Genomic DNA, 22,342 nt, shown 5'->3' on the forward strand with positions numbered 1-22,342 from the left:
TCTACCAAAAAAGTGAATGTATTTTTGTGCATTGTAACTGAGGCTCGTGTAAAGCGCTCGGGTCGAACTCGCGCTATAGACACCAACCCCCCCCCCAAAAAAAATAATAATTATATATATATATATATATATAAAATATATATCGCTTGCTACCCCTATGCGGACCGCTGAGGAGCTCTAGTTGGCTTTTCATATGCTGCTTAAACGCTTCAGCGCCCTACACAATGCCACAATACAGCGCTGTGATGCCTGGTACGATCCTTTGAGCTTGTAAAACATAAACACCTAAGACCGCTCTAACGGAAAGGCAAGAGACCATTGTCAGGATTTCCAACGAAGCGATTAAGAAATCACATCAAAGGCAGGAAAGGGAACGTCCATGTAGAGAAGTCGCTGTGCGCTTGCGCGCGCAATTACGCCGAGCGTGCGCAGCGGCGCTATGCTTAGGAGTACAGCCAATGGGCATGCGCTTTACATGAGACAGAGGAAACGGGTTCGCAGTACGGCGTGCTGTTTTGACAGGTCACGCAGGGTTAAAAACTACGGGTGCGCATGCGCGTTGTGTATTCTTGGATCTTGCGCGTGCGGGCGCCAACCTGTGGAACAGGATTTTGGATCCGCCATCCTTGCACTGTAAGCGGGCATGCTTCCTACACAGGACGCTGTCTTCGCGAACCTGCGCAGTGCGGTCCGCGTCCCCTCCTGTGCCTGCTGAGGATCTCCGTGATGGCGTTTGATGAGGCGGGAAGGTAAGACCCTGACCCGAGATCAACGGAGGGTGGAGAGGGACATGCGCGCCGTGGTGCATGGGTGCCGAAGGGCTCGAGCAGTGGCACCGAGCTGTTGCGTTTTGCTCGCAGGCCCCTCTTCCCGCCAAGACAAAGGGTGTGAGGGGAGGGGCAGAGGGAGGAGGGCGCTGCAGGCACTGGAGGTTGTAAAGGAGGCTAATAGGAGGTACAGGGGAGATATAAGGAGGGAGTAAATCTGATTGAGTGAGGGAGAGGTGGCAGAGAAAGGGGAGGGGGGGGGGGAGATCAAACCAGATAATTTTCCCTATCCATTCCTATGGGGAAAATGATCCCCATAGGAAAAGCTGCAGTTGATGGTGGGCTTGTTTGGAACCTAGATCGGTGCGAGGGGAAATAATCAGGATGGCGAAATACGTAGGTGAGACCCGTTTGTGGGTGTAGTGGAAGAGTCTGGCAGGTTGAGAGAGAACGTGGATGGGGGGGGGGGAGGCTGGATCTAAGAGGGGGCGTGGTCGAAGTAAGCGATGAAGTTTATGGGACCTTAAATCTTGGGCTTGGGAGACGAAGATTGTAGAGTATATTGTGCTTGGGCACGCAGTCTAAAGGTGGTGCAGGGTAGAAGGGATGTTGAATTAGGGTACTCCTTGTATCCTGCTGTTCCTTACCGTTGTTGACTGTGGGAAGAGGCCATAACAGAAGAGACAGAGCATCTAGTGGGTCACGTTGTTATTAAAAAAAAAATATATATATATATATATATACATACACACACACATTTCTCCAGGCGGAGCTGCATATGTGGTCTATGCCATGTTTTTTTCATGCACATAAGTTAAAACAGATATGTATATGTAAAAAGGAGCGAGAGAGACCCCTTGTTGTAGCCAAGGGAGTAGGGTTCTCTTGACAAGTAAAACAAATATTCCCTTAGGTTATGAAAGGAACAGGATACAAGGTTCAACCCCCAACTAGGTCGTACCTCACAAGGCGCACAATAATATAACTCCTAAAGGAAAATCCCACCCAATATTTAACTCCTTCCATGCTCATGACGGAGCCGCTCCGTCATGAGCCTCGGTTGAGCTGTGCTCATGACGGAGCGGTTCCGTCATGGCCCGTTCGGCGCACCTGCGCGGAGCGAATTCCGCGCCTGCGCTGGACGTTCCATTGAGCGGGCGGGGCCATGACGGAACCGCTCCGTCATGAGCACAGCGCAACCACGGCTCGTGACGGAGCGGCTCCGTCACGAGCATGCGAGCGCCGCTCTGCCCGCCCTCCCCCCTAGCTCTGCGGCGGAGTTGCCGCCGCAGCAAAGGAGTTAAATCAATTGCTAAATAGCACTGAAGTTTTACAAAAATCTTTTATTATTAAAAAACTGGTTACAATGTTAACATTTCAATACACATTCTATCACAGTTGTATGCATAACATTTCATAAAAACAAATCATAAAACAATTAATGTAAAATACCCAATTACAAACAGTTTACACAATGTACAATGACATAAAAAGAGAATGGTTAGACAGTGTACTTTGTCTTTCAAAGAAACATATCATATGGCAGTGTTTAAAAACCTGTCCTGGATACACTCATGTTCGTATCTGCAGGTCCAAATTTTCCCTTGGATTATGTACAATGATGCGTCGACGCGTTTCGATGGGTTTGATTTATTATTCCATCTTTATCAAGACAATAGTTCGTTAGTTTCTCTCTGTATTCCTTATTGTTTAGCTTGGTTTTTATGCCCTCTTGAGTCTAACTTTATAAGTACGTTCAGTTCTTCTACTGATTAAAACTGTTTTCGGTTTGATTTCTCGTCAGTTGATGCAGATACTCTGCTTAGTGCATTTGATGTACTTATATGTTCTAACTTCCTTTTGGCCAACCCGAGGTGTCACTTCAATTTCCTGCCGATTGGCTACTATATTAAAATGCCTTAATTACTTATCACTTTCTTGTACACTCTCCCATGTCCGTTCGTTCACGAGGGTGGAGGTATTTTTTTATTATAAACCTCTAATTTCTTGCACTCTTTAACTGCAGAGAATCATCGAGCGATTGCTCCTCTTCGTGGGCGGGTAAATGCCTAGTTGTGAGTTGAACCTTGTATCCTGTTCTTTTCATAACCCAAGGGAATATTTGTATTATTTATAAGTTAAAACAGAGATATTGAACCAGAGGAAGAGCACATGATGTTTAATCTGTCTGGTGATGTAGAATATCATTAAACAGACTTGGGGCCTGATTACGAGTGCCTCGTAATATTCTGACCCATGCGCAAACTTCTGTTTACATATGGGTCGGAATTGCGAGTTTGAAGGTATTTAACAAATCCAATAATCATTGGGTGTGTTTAAATAACTGGTCAAGCCTCCCGAAATTTGGCAAGAGAGAACCTATGTTATTTCCTTATTTAGGCGGGTTAAACACCACAATCCGTAGGTATTCTGCATGAACTCGTTACAGGTTTTATTTATCCCACCATTTAAATAACATACCCAGTGGTATCGTTAGTTATCAGGGGCTATATAATGCCTTAATTTGTAATCAGGGCCATAGTGAGCATGGACCCAGATGTTTCACTGTGATAAGTGGTTGTAACATGGAACGTGCTTAGTGTTCTTGTGCTGAATTTGACCTTTTTTACTGTATTATTTCATGTTGAACGCAGTGTATTTTCACTTACAAGATATACATGCTGAGTATTATTGTTTAAACCTTAGTGGTATCAAAACCCATATTTCAAAGTTAACTGTAAAATATATGAAATATTTCATGAGTCCTTGTGAAATACGGATTTCATCATCATAATGACTGCTCCCAGACCACTCTGCAGAGCTTTATCATTGCAAGGCTACTGCAATGTCAAAATTATGCATCATAACTGACATAATAATTAGGCATGATTTTCAAAGCAAAAAACTTCAGTTATGCAGCACGTTCTCTGGCAATAACATTTTCATCAATGTTAGCACGGTGCAATTTTTGCGAAATCTTCAAATTATGTGACTACAGTAAATGCTGCAATAAAATTGTACAAATCCATTAGCCTTCATCGTCCAGCTTTGCGTGTATGTATGTAGCCAACACTTTCAACATAGTGCATTCTGCAATCCACATTTTACCAAAAACGCACTCCAAAAGGGTACAGAAGAATCCAATTTGAAATATTGCAATATCCACCCTATATGCTATGAAGTGCTATATAAATAATACAGAACATTTCAACATTGCCAATAATGTGACAACTGGTCTTTTGAAGCAGTTCCTAACATGGAATCCTTTGTGCTGTGATGTGCCAAATGCTTAGTACTATCTTTGTGAGACTGCACTTAGTGAGTTGTGGTTTTGCAACCTAATAGTTTGTTTACATCATTGGGATAGTTGACATTTACCAGTGGCTATACTAACATAAAAAACAGCCCAACTTGGCTAACAAGAAAACCTCAAAGAAAATCGTATCAATAACTTGTCTTAATTGGCTTCTAACAAAAACAGTTTGTTCTCTAGAGAGAGACTCTTGCATGAAATTCAAATCAATCTGGTTATGTTGCTTTGTATAGTGAACTATAGCAGAGAGAGTATACAGACACTTGGGCAAGGTTTGTAGGTGTGTGGTCTCAATGTGCTTATTTGAAGAGCCAGATCTTCAGCTTCTTGTGGAACTCAATAAGTAAGGAGGAGGCTATGATGTGTTGCAGCAATTCATTAAAGGCATGTCTCGGGTGCGATGTAGGGGAATGAGCGACCTCCAGTCTTGCTTTTGAAGAGCATGTGTGGGGGTGAGGCAGAGCATAGGTGTCTGGTGGGTTTGTGAATGTGTATGCCACTGTTCAGGTACTCTGGTCCTGTATGGTTTTGTATTTGCGCATGAGAAGTTTGAATTGGCTGCGCTTGTGAATGGGGAGCCAGACCTTGAATCAGTGGATTTATATAGTGCAACTAATATCCAGAGAAGGTATCCAGGCACTTGAGGGTCATGATGGTTCAGGTGACTCAATCGAACTACCAGTTCTTAAGTGCTCTCCGGAATTCCAGTATGGAGGTGTAGGCCCGTCGCTGCAGAGGGAAGTAGTGCCAGTTTTTCGTGCGAGATGGGAGAAGGAGCGTCCTCTGCTGTTGCTTCGGTGGATGCTAGGGGTGTGGGTGGGTGAAAGGAAGGCAGAGCGAAGTTGTGTGGTAGGCGAGTGGAAATTTAGGCAGTAGTTGATATGGGATGGTCCTTGGTTGTGCAGTGCTATGTAGGCATGGATCATTAGCTTGAATCAGTATCTCTTCTGTATAGGGAGCCAGTGGAATTTACTTTAGGGGAGTGGGGGAGGAATGTCGCTCCATCTCGGGAGGAAGAGGATGAGGCTGGCAGTGTTCTGTATGGTCTAGGGTCTCTGCAGAAGGTGTGTGGTGATACCAGCATGGGCTGGCGATCAGGGCCAGAGTGAAGGCACGACTGGTAGTGTGCCATTTGAAGACTTTCTGTAACGTGTCAAGTTTGAGAAAGCAGGCAGAGGAGACTAGTTTATCTGAGAGTTCATTGCCAGTTTGCTGTCCATGAATATGCCATGGTTTCTGGCATGGTCGTCGTTTTAGGTGATGGTCCTAGTTCTGATGGCAACCAGGAGTTGTTCAAGCGGTGTTGTTGCCGAAGATCAGCACTCCCAATTAGTCGATGTTGAGCTTCAGGCAGTTGTCCTTCATCTAGTTGGCGATGCTCTTCATGCACCTGTGGAAGTTGGCTCTTGTGTTGGTGGGATCTACTGAGAGCGCAAGGATGAAATGAGTGTCATCTGCTTAGGATGTGATGATTAGTCCGTGGGATCTGACTATGTTGTCAAGGTGTCATGTGGTTATTGAAGAGGGTGATGCTAAGGGAGGATCTTGAGGGACACTGCTGATTATGTCCTTGGGTTCGGAGGTGGATAGAGGTAGGTAGACCTTGTTCATTCTTCTGGTGAGGAAAGATGCAATCCATTTGAGGCGTTACCTTGGATACTGATGTGATGCAGTTTTCTGATCAGGGCGTGATGGGATACGGTGTCGCAGGCTGCTAAGCGGCCGAGGAGGTTCAGAGCTGCTGTTTCTCCTGGGTCTAGGAGGGCTCGGACGTCATCGGTGGCTGCTATCAAGGCAATCTTAGTGCTGTGGTTTGTGTGGAATTCGGGTAGGAGGTGTCTAGGAGAAGCTTCTGCTTCAGATATTTTGTGACTTGTTGGTTGATGGTTTATTCAAGAACTTTGGCTAGGAAGGAGAGAAGTGTGATGGGGCGGTAGTACTTGAGTTCGCTCAGGTCAGCAGATGGTTTCTTGATGAGTGGTTTGACTTCTGCATGTTTCCAGTCTTGGGGAAAGGTGGCTGTGCGATTGGGGAATTGTAGAGGGTTGTAAGCTTGCTGCTGATCCAGGGGCTTCCCAGGTTAAAAATGTGCAGGCAGGTGTCCTCGAGGGCTCTTGAGTGAGGAGTTCATGATGGTGGCGGTGTCATGGGGGTGAGCTGGTCCTATGTGGTCTGTCGGTGGTCTGCTTTGCTTTCAGTGAGTGCCTGAGGAAGTCCGAGTTGGGTTGGGGTTCAAAGTTCTTACAGATGATGGTGGTCTTGTCGGTGAGCCTGTCTTATAGTTCTTGGGAGGGGTGATGCTGTCTGCTGTGGCTGCGAGGTTTGTACAACTATTTTGAAGAGCTCTTTGCCGTGGTTGAAGCTGGACTTGATGCGGTTGGTTAAGGCTTTCCCCTTTGTCTCTCTTAGTAGCCGGTATAGTTTGAGGTAGGTCTTGAGGATAGTTCTGTCTGAGGTGTCCTTGTTTGTGAGTCATCTTCTTTCTAGTTTCTAGCAGTAGCATTTTGCTGTCCTCCGTTCGAGGTGTACCATCTTGCATCCTCCTTCCGTGTCTGCTGGTCCTGATGGAGATTATGTTGGTGATCCAGGAGTAGACTTTTTTTGACAGCTTGGTCAGGGTTTGATACAGTGCAGAGGCATGATGTGTTGGAGGCATCAGGCCATTGGCTCTCTGATACTTTGTGTCAGCTGCAGGGCATGGGTGGGTCAGGGCGGGAAATGTTGAAGTGTATGATGGAGTGGTTGGTCCAGGTAAGTTCAGTGACGTAGCTGTACTTGACCCTATTGTTGGAGGTGAAGATGGGGTCCAGCGTGTCTCGTGCAATGTGGGTGGGGTCAATGACGAGTTGGGGGGAGTCCAATGTCATTCATGCTGTCAAAGAGGCTGATGGTGTTGGTGAGGTCATCAAAGTGGAAATTCAGATCTTCGAGGAAGATGTACTCTTTGGAGTCAATGGGAGTGGGGTTTTGAAGTTGGGGATGACTGTGCTGAAACTGGGGCATGATCCAGGTGGTCTTTAGGCGAGGAGACTTCTGGTAGTGGTTTTCCCGTCTGTTTGGAGTTTGAAGTTGAGGAGTTCCATGGTCTGAATGGGTCTTCTGTCTCGGTGGTGCAGTGGATATTTTCTTTGTGGATAATGGTGATTCCATCCTCCTGGTTTGGTGATGCATTCTCGGGTGTTCAATTTTGTATCCATCTGGTGTTGCTGTGGCGATGTCTGGAGCAGTCACATGGTTAGCCAGGTTTTGGTGAGGAAGAAGACTGGGGTGAGGCCGATGATGAGGTCCCGGATCTTGGTGCTATGTTTGCAAAGCACGCGTGTGCTGAGGAGGAGGCAGGCCATTAATGTGAAAAAAGCTACCTGAGGTAGGGTGTGGTGTGGGAGGTAGAGTATGAGTTGCGGCTGCATTCTGGATAGTCTGTGTCAGAGTTGTTTGGAGATTCCGGCGTAATGTTGCTGTAGTCCAGTCTGATGTGATGAGTTCTTGTATGATGGTCTGTCTGGTGTTCTGAGGCAACCATTTGAAGATCTTATGTATGAGGAGGAAGCAGGAGGTGCACACTGCTGACTTGAGCCAACATGTTGAGCTTGTCATCTGGGGTCATCATTAGATCTCTTGCGTGGTCTGTGGGTGTTGGTCCTAGCTCCGAGTGCCACCAGGTGAAATTCCATGTATGCCAATCTCGTGGAGGCTTCTGATGAGTGTGTTGTGTTAAGCAGTGTCGAAGACTGGAGAGTTAGAGCAGGATGAGGGCTGTTGTTTTTCCTTGGTCCAGGATCTATCGAATGTTGCTGGTGGCTGTGGTGGGTACTGTTTTGGTTCTGTGGTTCTTTCTGAATCCTGATTGTGTGTTGTCTAGAACATAGTAAAGCTTGAGGTGGGTTGTTTGTGCTTGTTGATATCCTTGTCCATCCCTTCATCTGGATAGGGGAGCAGGGAGATGGGTTGGCAGTTGCTTAGTTGATTCGGGTTGGCTGCGTGCTTCTTGAGGAGGGCTTTCATTTCTGCAAGTTCACGTTCATTCAGCAAAGTAACGGATGTGATGGAGGTGTTAATGATGTGGGTCAGGGTGATGCTGATTGGTCATGTTCCCAGGTTGTCATGTTCCCAGGTTGTAGATGTGGTGAGAGCATGGGTCCGTTGGGATCCCTGAGTGGATGGTACGCATGATTGTCACTGTGTCGTTTCTGGAGAGGGTTTTCCATTTGGTAAGGTAGCCATCTTGATTGGTGGTGGGTAGGTTAACGATGAGTTCTCTGGGGTTGACTTGGTATGGAACGTTGCTATAGATGTGTGTGATTTTGCTGTAGAAGAAGTTGGATAGATTGTTGCAGAGTCGTTGGGAGGCAGCAATGTTTTTGACCGTGGCTGAGGGCGTAGTGAAATCCTTGATGATCGAGAAGATCTCCATGCAGCTGTTGAAACTTCCTTTGATGCGGTCCACTCGTGCTTTTTTCTTGGTGTCTTTAATTTGTTGGTGGTAGTGTCTGTGCAGCCTTGCAGGTAGTTGGTCGATGGTGTTGTGACTGACTCTGCATTTCCTTTCTAGCTGTTTAGTGTCGTTTGATGTCTCGTAGGTCTTCTATGTACCAGCTGGCCTACTTGTTGAATCTGCTATGCTTGTTTGGTTTGATGGGTGTGAGGAAGCCCGTGCAGTTAGTAATCTTTTTTATTTGCATTTTCAAACCATAGAAACAGAACAAGCATGCCGCAGCAGATTGTCCATCATACCCTGCCTTCCCCCATCCTACCATCTCCGAGATTGCATAAAACATTGCCCTTTGTCCATATATGGTAACCTGCCAACTACATCTGGAACATGGCGGTGTATCCGAGCCCCTCTACCACATACCAGGGCTACAAGCAGGACAGTTACCACCCGCTCAAAGTCCCCCATCCAAGCCATAGTAACTGCGCCATTTCCCCCACACTCTATTAAACTTCTTCGGGCAACCTCTAGCTTTATATGTCACTCTTTCGGCTGCCATGTAAATATCCATTCCCCTCCTCCATTCGTCTAGTCTCGGGGGGCTCGGCGCTCCCCAGGCCCGAGCCACATCCCTCTTAGCCACCACTAAGGCCAATGTTAGGAAAATTAAGTGGGGTCGGGTCAAATCCACCTCAGTTTGCATCCCCAATAACACCAATTTAGGCTCAAGCGGTAGTGTCGTCTCAGGTATTTCACTAAGCTCCCTCATTATCGTGGCCCAGTAGCTCTGGAGGACCCCACATTCCCAGATGGTATGATAAAAGTTCCCTTCTGCATGTCCACATGCCACATGTCACTGGCTCGGCCCATCTGATGTAAGCGGTATCTATCATAGTAAACTCTATGGAGAATCTTAAACTGGATGAGCCGGAGCCTTGATTTTATTGCCACCTCCCTAGGGTGCATAAGGGCAGTCTCCCACTCAAGGGTATCCATCTCTCCCAGATTTGGTTCACGCGCACTTTTCAATTTCACCAGTCCGTCAGGCATATTGTTAAGCAGGGATTTGTAAGTCAAGGAAACTAATTTAGAAGGGACCTGGTCCTGTAATAGACGACCCTCTAGTGGAGCATACTCCGGCAGAGGGCCTGTAAGCGCCCCTTCCGCCAGCCAGGCGTGGCGTACTTGCGCATATTTCAGGAACTGCGTGTGATGCAATCCATACTCTGCCCTCAGCACCTGAAGAGCCCGTGCAGTTATTGATCCAGTTGTTGATATCCTTGTCGATTGTTGTCTGTGGGTCTAGGCTGATCAGTGCTGTGGCAATGAACCAGTCTTCCTCTGTGATTTTAGTCCAGCTGCGGCTAGGAGCGGTAAACCTGGTGGTGGTGTTGACTTGAGGTGTTTTGATTTGGACATGGATGATGGAGTGGTCGGTTCATGTATTGTATTGTAATTGCATTTATATAGCGCTTACTAGGCGAGGGGTTGAAGCGCTTTTTCAGCGGGGAGCACGCTACTCCGGGACCCATAGAGGATTAGTGTTGAATTAGTATAGTGAAACATGAAAGTACATTTTAAGTGGTGGATAGGTTAGTCCGTTATGTGGATATGGAATGATAGCAGAAGGATAGAGGAGGACAAAGGTTTGTATTTATTTTTCGCTTGTTGATGCACGCTATTCTCGAAGCCTATAAAGGATTAGTGGTGAATTAATATGGTGAAATGTGAGGTAATTTCAGTGGTGGATATTATTCTGTTACTTGGAGTGAGAAGGATAGCGGAAGAATAAAAGGGGAAGAAAGATTAGCATTCATATAGCACTTGTTACCCCTGATGGGTGTTGTATTTGATGCTTTCGCTTGTGGTGATGATTGGGTCAAGTGTGTCTCCTGGGGTGTGTATTCGTTCTGTGCTGAGCTGGGTGAGTCCGATGATGCTCAAGCTTCCGAGGAGTCCTGTGGTGTAAGGATCGTTTCGGTCTTCCAGGTGAAAGTTGAGGTCACCAAGAAGAATGTAGGCTGTGGAGTCAATGGTGCGTTGAGCGACAAAGTCAATGATGAGGTTGGTGAAGGTGGCTCGAGGTCCTGGTGATCAGTAGGCAAGGGTTCCATTCAGGGTCCGTTTTGCATCTTGAAATGTAGGTGTTCCATGAATCGTGTGGCTTTCTCTGTGATGGTATTCATTTGATGAATTCATTGTAGACAATAGCGAGGAGTTCTTCTGGCTTGTGAAGGCAGTCCTGTCTAGCGATCTTGTAGCCCGCTGGGATTGCTGTAGCGATTTTGGGAGGTGATGAAGGGTTGAGCAGGGTTTCTGTGATGAAGAGGCAGTCGGGTGCATCGCTACTCGGAAGGTACCATATTTCTATTGTGTTTTTGCTGTGGTATAGAGTGGGAGTGTAGGCATTGCTGGCACTTGTGTATTGGGATGGGGTGTTGAGTTGAGGGCGTTGTTAGTGTTTGTGTGGGTCCTGGAGAACCAGCAGTGGGTACAGGTGAAAGCCCCTACTGTGGTGTGAGGGGGAATGGCATCCGGGGTCTAGCGGCTTTAGGCGAGCTGCAAAGTATTGCTGGGGAGTGATCGGACCGGGGTTCCTGGCTCTTGGTATGGTAAGACGCGGACAGGCGTAGCTGTCATTAGGTCCTGGTAGGGGGGAGGAGACCAGGGTGCTAGGTTTAAATTTCCTTTGCTGATCGGTGATGGGAAATGAAGTCCTCTTGCTTTGCATTTTCTTTTAAAGATGGTTTTAGCAGGAAAACCAGTAATTTCACTTCCTATCCAGTTGGCTGATCGGAAATTCAGTGATGTCACTTTAGTTTCTAAGGCTAATATGCTTAAGATTATTAATTTGTGGTTCTTGTGTCTGTACTTGGAGGTACAGTCTTCTTTTGATGTTACTCCTTGTTTGGGCTACCTTTTCCACAGGTACAGTCGACATCAACACCTACATGCCCTCTGATGACTTGTTAAGCAGCAGCCCTGGTGTTACTTTGTCACTTTATTCTTTCACGCAGATACGTACTGACTATCCAGAGAACACAGGACATAGATATCTATGACTCTTCTTTGACTCTTCTTTTAAAAGTGTAAGATGACATGTATTTCGACAGAATGCTTGCTCAAGAGGTTTTAAAACAAATACAGCATAAATCTCCTTACAGTACGGAATCTCAGACTGAACCATTAAACCCACAAACTTGTATTCTTAGTACTGGCAAAACTGTCATTTCCGCTTCCTTTTAATAGGCTGGTCAAATGCTGCATTGAAATAGTGCTAGGTTGTTAACCAGATGCAGTTTTTTTTAAAAATGCTGGCAGAATGGATGACTAGCTAATGCATTAAAAATCTATATTGTGGTCGGACATCCCTCCACGGCACCACTCAGTCAAATACCTCGGATATGGGTGACCCTGTTGCCGGAGCTTGAGTGGGCACTGAATATCGCCCCCTTGGTTGCCTGAATGAAGGCCGATCTTAAACGATGGCAGACACTCCCACTTAATCCCCTAGGGTGAAGTGCGCTGTTTAAAATGATGGTCCTCCCGTGCCTTCTCTATGTCCTTCAGAACACCTCCATCCCCATCCCCCGCGCCTGGTTCCGTGAACTGGACGGACTCCTGACCCGATTTCTGTGGGGGAACGGTCGCCCCGCGCATGTCTTTGGCGTGCCCCCGTATTCCCCCCTTACGATGAGGGGCTGGGGGTGACTTATCTCTTCCTCTACTACATTGCCTCTAAGCTCCTCGTTGTCCATGACTGGTACGCGGGCGGCTGGTCCGACCCAGCTTGCCGGGTGGAGCTCGAGGAGCTGGATTTCCCCCAGATCCCGGCCCTCTTGTATGGCAGCCCCGTGCCTCAATCCATGGCATCCGTCACTAGATCGGTCTTCACGGCATGGGGAGCTGCTCTACGCTACACGGGTTGGGACCGTAAACTTACTAGACAAACGCCCCTGTGGCATGGCACCTGGCTCCGGGGAGTGGCGGCATTGGACGGCTTCCGCCGGTGGGATCTGGTGGGCGTCTCGGTCTTGGGGGACGTCTGGGTAGGGGACCACATCCGGGCCTTCGCGGTCCTGCAGCGGAACCATGCCCTTTCCCACACCCAACACTTTAGGTACCTGCAACTACGCCACGCGCTCCGGACCCACCTCCCAGTCCCCCTCCCGGAATTCAGTCCACTAGAGGCCCAGGTAATGATGGGGAACCTGGGGAAGGGAGGGGTGTCCCGCATCTATCGCTCCCTAGTTAATAATGGCCCGCGTCCCTGGACACGCTGCGCACTCGCTGGGAGGGACCCCTAGAAGAGGCAGACTGGAGGTATGCACTTATGGCGCCCAGAACCCTGACCACCTCAGCCAACTCCGTCTGGTCCAGATTTACTATCTCCATGCGGCCTACCTCTCCCCCGACCGCCTCTTTCGAGCCCGCTTGAGACCCACTCCGGAATGCGCAAGGTGTGGTTTCACACCAGCGGATTTTTATCATGTGGTGTGGCTCTGCCCTAGACTGGCACAGTTTTGGAGGGGGGTGGAACGGGAGCTCACGCGAGCCTTGGGGGTGGGAGGTTCCTCACGAGCCAATAAGGCTACTCCTGGGGGTCTTTGATGGCCTGGATGTTTCCAGGGCGGATAAGCGCCTCCTTGGGACTGCGCTGGCAGTAGCCAAAAGGAACATAGCAAGCCTCTGGTCGCGACCTGTGCCACCTGCAGTGGGGAGGTGGAGGAGAGGGGTTGATTGGTGCGGGACCCAGGAGGAGGCCCTATTTGAGGCCAAGGGGGCAACGGACATGTTCCACAAGATTTGGGGGAAATGGTTTAACCTGATACCACCATGATCGAAGCTATAATGTATGACCGATGCCTCCTTCTCTTTGCCCCTGTGCCCCGGGTATGGACTGGCATGAGAAGACCCGATTTGCACGACTTGCCTATAATAATTTGCTGTGTGATCTGACCGAGCTGCACCCAATGAATTCTGTATGTTGTTTTAAATACCAAATGAAGTTGATTATCAAAAAAAAATCTATATTGTGAAATCTTTTTGCTAGGTGGCAAGTTATTCTACCTTGTCCATGGAATTTTATGAAATGATCATGTGTAGTCACTTGTGAGAGCACGTTAGGAAGAAATAATTTGCTCAACCATCAGTTTGTGTCATAGAAAATGCTTCTATTGCATGGTCGCATTTTTCTCAAGTTGAATCATCTAATCAGTTTATGCTGCAAAGTTTAAGAGTAGATTTCAACAAGTAACGTGTTAAACTTGCAGTAATAAGGGGACTTTTGCAGTGTTGGGCCAACGAGTCTGCTGCAGCTTTGTAAGAATATGGTAATGGGATTCTGGGTAGTATGTTCTGAATGAGCACCCATTAAGGCTTCTCTAATAGTTTTACATAGGGTAAAAACCCAAGTAGCCCTTGTCACTGGCTGACAGACTCTTGGTTGATAGGGTGCAGTTTTCTTGTGGGAATGCTGTGAGCTGAAGAGAACAGCATAAGCCCATAGCCTTAACAATAAAAGGTTACCTTCCAAAGCGATTGCAGTTATTATAACAATAATAATAATAGGCAGGCTTGTAAAGCGCCTGGTTACACCCACTGGTGTCCCCGCGCTGAGGTACAGTTTTGCCATATATCTCGGTTTCCTTGGTTCAATGCACTAACTTGTTGAACTAGGAAGCGTTCTTGGGTTATGATTTGGAATTTGCATTACAGAATACTTACTGGATATTGGATAGTTCTAGAGAGTGGTTGGGATGTTGCACTGGGAATTGGTAAGCAAAGGTTGTGGGAGCTGTGTGTGCTTCTGTGTTTGACAGTGTTGCCCAATACCTAAGCTTCCTTGTACTACCATTTCCTGCAACGCTTGCTCATCTAACTTTGAGAATGCTAGTAAGGCCTCTGCCTTTAGCTATTTCCAGTGACTAGGAGCAGATCAGCTCCAAGGGAGTGTAGCTTTACTTCTTTGGTAAATCCTGATTTGATTATGAACTTGATTCAGTTAATGCCTTCCTTTCGGAGATGTCAGTGGAAGCTATGGTGTAGCCAGTCTCACTATGTTACTTGACATGTAGTGGTATGTCTGAGACTCGCACCGGAAGAAGTGAGGGTTGGAACTTTGAGTCTTACACCCATTGTCTTTAAGTGGTGTGGTTGGATCACTTAATCTTTGCTTCTCCACATCGCTCGACAAAATGGGTAGCATGTGGGGCACGAATGGAGGACAAACTTTCTGGACTAAACAAGGGAGTATGTTGTGGTGGTTAGCATTTGTTTATTACTCCTAAATGTTAATGTTCGCGTTGGCATGTGATTTGAATTGCTTTGTCTACAGTCTACGCTTAACACCTTAGCTGCGATGGAACATCCAGCTCCAGTGCTGGACGTTCCATTGCGCAGGTGCAGTTGGAACGTTCAACGGCTGACGGCAGCACTACAGTGGTAGTGGTGCCGTTGGTCGTGCGAGCACTTATGAGGCTATGAGCCACATTTACTGGATTTTCTTGCTAGTTTATTAACACTGCCCCCCTCACCCCATGTCACTCAAAAGAGACAAAGAAACACACTTGTTTGTCCCTATCCTTCTAGTGAAACTGTAGTTTGTAACTTTATAATTGGTTCAGCCAATCTCCTCTTTCTATTCAAGGTTCTAACTAAACATTATAACCTGCTACCAAGGGCAGTAGCAGTTGTTAAAGGCCCAGAAACCATAGTTATCGGCCCGAGCTGGGAACAATGGCCAATAGAGATTATGATGGCCTTTAACATCCAAGATTGCCATAGCTGGAGGGCTGTAAAGCCATTCGAACATTCCGTGCACTGGAGTTAGAATGTTCTGAACTAAAAAGGGGTAAACCGGAGACAAACATCGCATGGTTGAAGCAGATGATCTCTACCAGATTTTATTGGCTGTGAGCCATGACATTGTGCAGTAGAGCTCTCAAAATTCCGGTGTTCTTTCTAATGTGAGTTATGTCACAGTGACGAAGGAAAGAGTGCATCTGAAAAATAATTCCAAACTGCTCAGGTCATCAATCCTGTTGAGAGAATGGATATTGGGAAAGGTCAAAGCTGTGACTGGTGGATGTCCACCAACATAGCTGGTGAGATGAATGGATCTGCTAGCAAAACTCATTGAATCCTTAGTGGTGCTAGAGCCCACTTAGGGTAATAAAGTGATGCATGTTTGAAGATTTGGTTTATTCATGTGGCTGCAGAATAGATTGCAACATACCTTTTTATTAAATGTGGAAGTTCAGTAATATAATGGATCATTTTAACATGCAAGCATTTGCAAAGCTAATAGGTTTAGCTATTAATTGGGTTTTCTAATGCAGTTTGCTGAACCCATGCAACTTTGTCAAGTTATTTATTTTTCCTTTTACCAATGCTGGGCAGCATCAGCAAAAAAAGTGCTATGCCATTCACGTGCAAATGCAGTCATATGCTGGCATACCTTGATTGGCATATGTGTGCACATGCGTCTTGATGGGCTACCATTTCATTTACCATTCGAAGATGGTGGACTCCTCTTAGAGCAGTAGATAACAGCAAGCATTTGCAGGGCAATAGGTCTCGCGTTTGCGAGAGTTTAAGGAATTGTAAATGACAATGCCTTTTATTTATCTATTTTTATAATTAACACATAAATAAAAGGCATTGTGATTTACAATGCCAATAGGTCAAACTCTTGTAAATGCAAGTCCTGTTTCACTTCAAAGAAGCGTCTGCCATTGTCCCATGCTGCTTAAAAAGTGAAAGCACACATGATACTCTGAATGTTGCAGGAAAGCATGTCTTGCCTGCCGTAGGAGAAACTCATTAAAGAATATAGTGCTTGCAGACTAAATAAGACCTATTGCGTAACAGAAGTAAAAGGGCCAGTCCTCATGGAAGGTTACAATGAAGACGAGGTAGTACTAAGGAGGGACTAACAAGCCTAACGAATTAGAAGCCAGCATTTACAAAGGACAATGACACAAGCCAATGAATAATGTGGGCGGAACTTCAAGTCCATACTCTAATACAGCCTGCCTCGAAGAGCAGTCCAGGCTCTGGCCAGGCTCTACCCAAACAATTAATTCATATGTATGCAAAAGTGCTTCTCGAGAACTGAGCACCATGGCAGCTGTTGCTCCCTCCAAACCATTGTGGAAATAGTTTGTGGGAACAGTGGTGAGCAATGGAGGTGAGGGTGTAGTAGAAGCCAGTGTAAAGGGAGCAAGATAGTAGCTTGAGGCGAAGAAAATAAATAAAATGTATAGAAAAGTGGGGGAAACGGGTTGGGATATGCAATAGCTGAACTGAGATTAGCGGGAAGAGGGAGTAACATGGCGCACTCGTTTGAAGTATTTAGGGGGTGGAAAGCAGCAATTGATAATTGTTGGCATTCATGTAATGATTGTGCCCACCGATCACCCTTCGCAAGCTGGTAGTAATTCTGGTCATGTTGTGGGCATCTATAGCATGAGGATTTCCACTTTTGGAATAAATGCTGATATCACAGTGATACATGGCCGTATTTGATATTAAGCATATTTTTGGGGATATTGAAAAGCTATTATTTTTATATACAAAAACTGCAGGTTTTTATGCAAATTGTAATTGAAGCAGATTTTCAAGTGATAATTGGTACCCTCTTTCTGAAACTGTCAGAGGATTCCTGTTAGAACTCTACGGTCTCTGTAACCTGAGTGAAAGCACTTCTGTATCAGACACAATCTCTCTAGCCTCGTGGTACTGCCCAAGATTGCATGATTAGTGTAAAGTCGTTCATTAGTCCTAACACATAATTGAGAATCTACTTGAAACGTGCGAGGTGTAAAAATGAAAGGAAGTGGAATGTACAAGTGTGGATAGATGCTGTTAAGCTTCACACTGTGTGAACTTGCATATCCAGGCTGGTGTACTTGCATCACTACTAGGAGGTTCTGTCTTGATTGGCGAGCTTAGAAAGTTCTACAATTATGTTTTCAGTGCAATTTCAGCTACAGCTTTTTAGCAAATCAATATTTCTTGATTTTGATAATGGGAAGTCTCATTTACAGGTATTTTGTACAACCATTTTTATTTCATCTGTTTTTAGGGGTTTGATACAATCCATACACCAGAGCATATGCAGGTACTACCACCACACAGTGACGTGCGTACACCAGCCATCAAATGCATTTCCACTCAATCAGTAACTTGCCCCAGTATTCCCTTCCCTGCCCCACCCACTTCCTCAAGTATTCCCCCCCCCCCCCGCTCCCAAGGCACAGGTCTGAGAATCTAATTGATGATCTGATTTTTAGAGAGGAAGCACCAGAGAAGTGCTGTGGCTCAATCAGTCTCAACAATTTTGTTCTGCTACCAGGGCCACCATACCTTTTGGTGTTTAGTAGTTGGAGTTCCTGCAACCGAAGGGGTGGGAAGCATAAATGTTTTTATTTTTGTGCTTTGTGTTAGCCAATGCATTAGCAGATTTTGTGGGATCCACCTGACATTATTGCCCATCAGTGGATCCTTCCTGTGCATCTCACCTGCTGTTGTACCCAGCTAATGTGGTTGTGTGCAGGACAGAAGGAGTTACCCCTGATCGTTCAACAACAGCACTTGGAAATGTCTTGGCTGCTGCTGTCCAGGCAGAGCGGCCTTCACACCTCCCTCCTGTATCACAGTTGTCAGTCACTGTCCGTGATTATGGATCCTCTTTTGGGATTCAGGACTTCACCATGGTCTATAAATGTTTCTGCTCTGGCCGTTGGGGATGTGCGTGGCTTGCCATGCCTCTTCCTAGGCTGCAGCATCTGTCGTGTAGCTTAGGGGTTGCTGTAATGCTGTTCAGATTTTGGGCTTTAATGGCCCGCTTCACCTTCTGAGGTCCAGGAGATTCTTCGCAGTGAGTGCAGAGCACCATTTTCGACAAAATGTCCAACTAGATGGCTTATCTGAACTGTGTCAGACGAGTGTTAGGAGTTTGTCGATTTTCTGATGGATTCTTTTGTCCGTTATTGTGGGCAAAAAGGTTGGGGCATGGGGAAAGTAGATTACATTACACACCTTTGCTTTGTTAGCTATAATGACAAGTGTATTCTAATGTGTTCACATGGATGGTGACCTAAGATCTGCATTGGTGAAAAGTACAATTGGAAGGCACACATTAGCTCTATGACATATGTTGACTTTTTTTAGCTCTGTAAGCAGTGTTCTGTCCAATGAGTTCTTCTATATGTTTGTGTGAATCTTCGTGTTACTTAATGCCATTGTGAGTATTGTGACCACTAACTATATGATGAAACTGCCCTCCTGAATACATATGTATTGCATCATATAGGCTGTCCTGTTGAGTATTGTGTGTGCTGTTTCTTGGTGACAAGTTTTGTTGGGGGCCATTTGATTGCCAATTACAGGCATGGCACATCGATGTTGGGTGCAAGTGGCAGGTTATGTGCTGTGGTAAACCGTGGTAGCTGAGCACTTGGTTCTAAAACATCCCACTGCAAACTTGAGATGACATCCAGTTAAACCGTATATTGAAAGAAAGCTGTTAAATATTTTTGCTGCAATATTTTAGTTTCAAAATAAAACTTGCCGCAAATCATTTTATGCAGTTTATTTCAAGCTGGTATTTTCAGTGCATTTGCAAGATGTCCGACTGATTTGTTACCAACAAAAGATATTTCAATGGATTTTGGCCAACAAATTCTGTGCTTTATACATATTTGTGTATAAATGTATGCATCTCTTTGTAAATGCCTAGACACAACAATCACTATAGTTAGATCACTGATATCTGACTGGTTTTAAGTAGAGTATGATGTCCTTGAGAATGCTGGAGAGTAGTTGGATGATTGAAGACTATTTGGTTGTCACCTTGGAGATGATGGACCATCAATTGAAGCAGACTCTGGTTAATGCCACAATATCATGGCAAGGTATTGTTTTTACCTCCGGCATGACTTTGACACAAACCCGGTATGCCCATAGCAACATGTTCATTCCGTCCAAATGGTACAGCTTGATCCCAACCTTTCTTGCAGTCGTCCAAGGTTTAGTTTTTCAGAGAGTCACTTTGCCCTTAAGCTACTTTCTAGAGTGCTGTTGCTAGACCACTCACTTATATCCTATTTCTAATCCTTACTGGAATTGGTTCTTCAAATGGCCATTTTAGACCCAAATCAGAGTAAGTGACATTGTGCAGGCATATTCCTACAGGAGACATGCACTAGAGCCAAGCGTGCCACAGCAGATTAGTTCTTGAGGCTTTAACAGAAGGTGATGCACAATGAATGAATTCTAAATTTTACTTCCTCCCTTTCTTTTCTGATGCTGTGGTATCTTCCCACAGTGAAACTATTGGAGAGATTCAGGAGAAAGGAATAAAGTAAACCTACATTTACTGTGTAACAATTCTAGGCTTTGTGTGCTCATGGTCTGAGCTTCCTTCCAACAGGTCTGCAATCAGACAACTCTATTGCACTTATGTACAGTTTCATTAATGTCAATGTTTTTTCCATTGAAGCACTACTGGCAGCCTGATTGGCTTTTCATGGTGTCGTTGTGAGAAGTTGGCCTGGTATATGCTGACCACTAATTATAGTGACAAATGGGGGTGGGGTCGCACACTACTCACACACCGGCGGTGTCGCCCCTAAGGACTCTGGTCAATGTAGTAAAGTGTTCGCGATGCATCATCTTTCGATCTTCCGCTATCTTCGCCATCCCTGGACACGTGTTTCGGGGTATCACCCCTCGTCAGCAGGGATAGGCTGTGTACTGGGGTTGCCGATGGCCGCCAATATCTGCCAGGTATAGTACCACTCAGGCGCGTAGGTGCGGGATCCCAGGCTCGTCAGCCCACTGCTCACGGGAGCTTTAAAGTTACAAATGGGGGTGGGGTCGCACACTACTCACACACCGGCGGTGTCGCCCCTAAGGACTCTGGTCAATGTAGTAAAGTGTTCGCGATGCATCATCTTTCGATCTTCTGCTATCTTCGCTGTCTTCGCCATCCCTGGACACGTGTTTCGGGGTATCACCCCTCGTCATCAGGGATAGGCTGTGTACTGGGGTTGCCGATGGCCGCCAATATCTGCCAGGTATCGTACCACTCAGGCGCGTAGGTGCGGGATCCCAGGCTTGTCAGCCCACTGCTCACGGGAGCTTTAAAGTTACAAATGGGGGTGGGGTCGCACACTACTCACACACCGGCGGTGTCGCCCCTAAGGACTCTGGTCAATGTAGTAAAGTGTTCGCGATGCATCATCTTTCGATCTTCTGCTATCTTCGCTGTCCGGTGTGTAAGTAGTGTGCGACCCCACCCCCATTTGTAACTTTAAAGCTCCCTTGAGCAGCGGACTGACGAGCCTGGGATCCCGCACCTACGCGCCTGAGTGGTACTATACCTGGCAGATATTGGCAGCCATCGGCAACCCCAGTACACGGCCTATCACTGCTGATGAGGGGTAATACCCCAAAACAGGTGTCCAGAGATGGCGAAGACAGCGAAGATAGCAGAAGATCGAAAGATGATGCATCGCGAACACTTACTACATTGACCAGAGTCCTTAGGGGTGACACCGCCGGTGTGTGAGTAGTGTGCGACCCCACCCCCATTTGTAACACTAATTATAGTGGGCACCTTGTACCAGTCCAAACAACCCTTATTGATGATTAGGTTAAAGACCACCTTTTATTGAAGGCTATGCTAGTGGTAGCCTGAAGGCTGCTCTCCATAGCTAAGTCTCGAAGGAATGTAAAGTAGCTTGTTTTACCAGATCAGAACCTCCTGAATGACCAAATGAAAGGAGAACCACACAAGGAATATATTAAATCTATGTATTTATTACAAAAACCCTCTCTACTAATCTCTTTGAGATTAGAGAACAAAGCACACAATATTAAATCACTAGAACAGTAAATCCTACAATACACAGTAGGCTCCGGGGGAGACAAAACCATATACTAAGAAAGTGGTAGAACAACCACGACTTGACTAGACACAGTGCCAGAGCACGTAGAATCACTGGGACCCCAAGGAACCACCCAAGGTAGTGGCACAGGGGACTCACGGAGGACAGGTGCAGTGTGAGAACACAGGCACGAGCTCTGTACAACTCTATGGGAAAGTCGCGGTTGGAATTTTATTGATTAAGGACACTTCGAAGAGGACTTTGAGCAAACCCTTTCAAACATAGAAGGTTCTAAGGCCCGCACCCTTGGGAGCACCAGAGTACTCGTGTTACCTAACACATGGAAGCCGGGTGCATAGGTGTCAAGTGATGTCGGCAGTCTTCGTCGTTTTCAATGGTGTGATGTTGAAAAGTGCTGCTGCTGGGAAGATGAAAAGTGTCAGGTGGAATCCAAGCCTGGATTCGAGGTGCGAAGAACCTGAAAGCAGAGGGGACAGAGTCTGGGTCACTTCAGGGTGACTAGGGGCTCAGTAGACGAATGCCCGCAAATGTCTGGTGCTTCAGGTGAGTTGACACCATGCTTGACTCTGCAGCCACGGGGACCAGGAGACATCGACGACCAAAGTCTGGAGCTGAGCAGTCCCACGAAGGATATAGAGTGCTGGGGGTTCAGTGTCCGGATGGAACACCAACAAGCCTTGGCAACTGCAACCCACGCGGTCTGAGATAATCAGCTTCCGTGAGGACCAGCAAGGTCCTGGGGACTCTCCAAGCAATGGAGAGTCTGGGCACGCCTGGAGCAACAAGGAAAGCCAATGGAAAGTTAAAGTTACCTTCACAGGGACCCACAGGTCAACGGACCAGGGATCGCGAAGGGACCTCGAGATGAATCGTGAAATACCAGCCCACGGAACACTCGTGGAGTGTAGGTCGG

General features: G+C 46.4%; 1 protein-coding gene across 3 annotated transcripts in view; it reads left to right on the top strand.

Moving 5' to 3' along the window:
- The first annotated feature begins 504 nt into the window (after positions 1 to 504).
- Positions 505 to 22,342, top strand: part of MBD4 (methyl-CpG binding domain 4, DNA glycosylase) — a 245,456-nt gene continuing 223,618 nt past the window's right edge. The window contains exon 1 of one of the 3 annotated variants that reach the window (XM_078661689.1): positions 505 to 749. The gene's annotated coding sequence lies outside the window, so the exon portion shown is untranslated. The remainder of the gene's footprint in view (positions 750 to 22,342) is intronic. The other 2 variants (XM_078661690.1, XM_078661688.1) reach the window with 2 other exon arrangements.

The sequence above is a fragment of the Lissotriton helveticus genome, chromosome 9 (assembly GCF_964261635.1).
Source record: "Lissotriton helveticus chromosome 9, aLisHel1.1, whole genome shotgun sequence".
NCBI classification, from domain to species: Eukaryota; Metazoa; Chordata; class Amphibia; order Caudata; family Salamandridae; genus Lissotriton; species Lissotriton helveticus.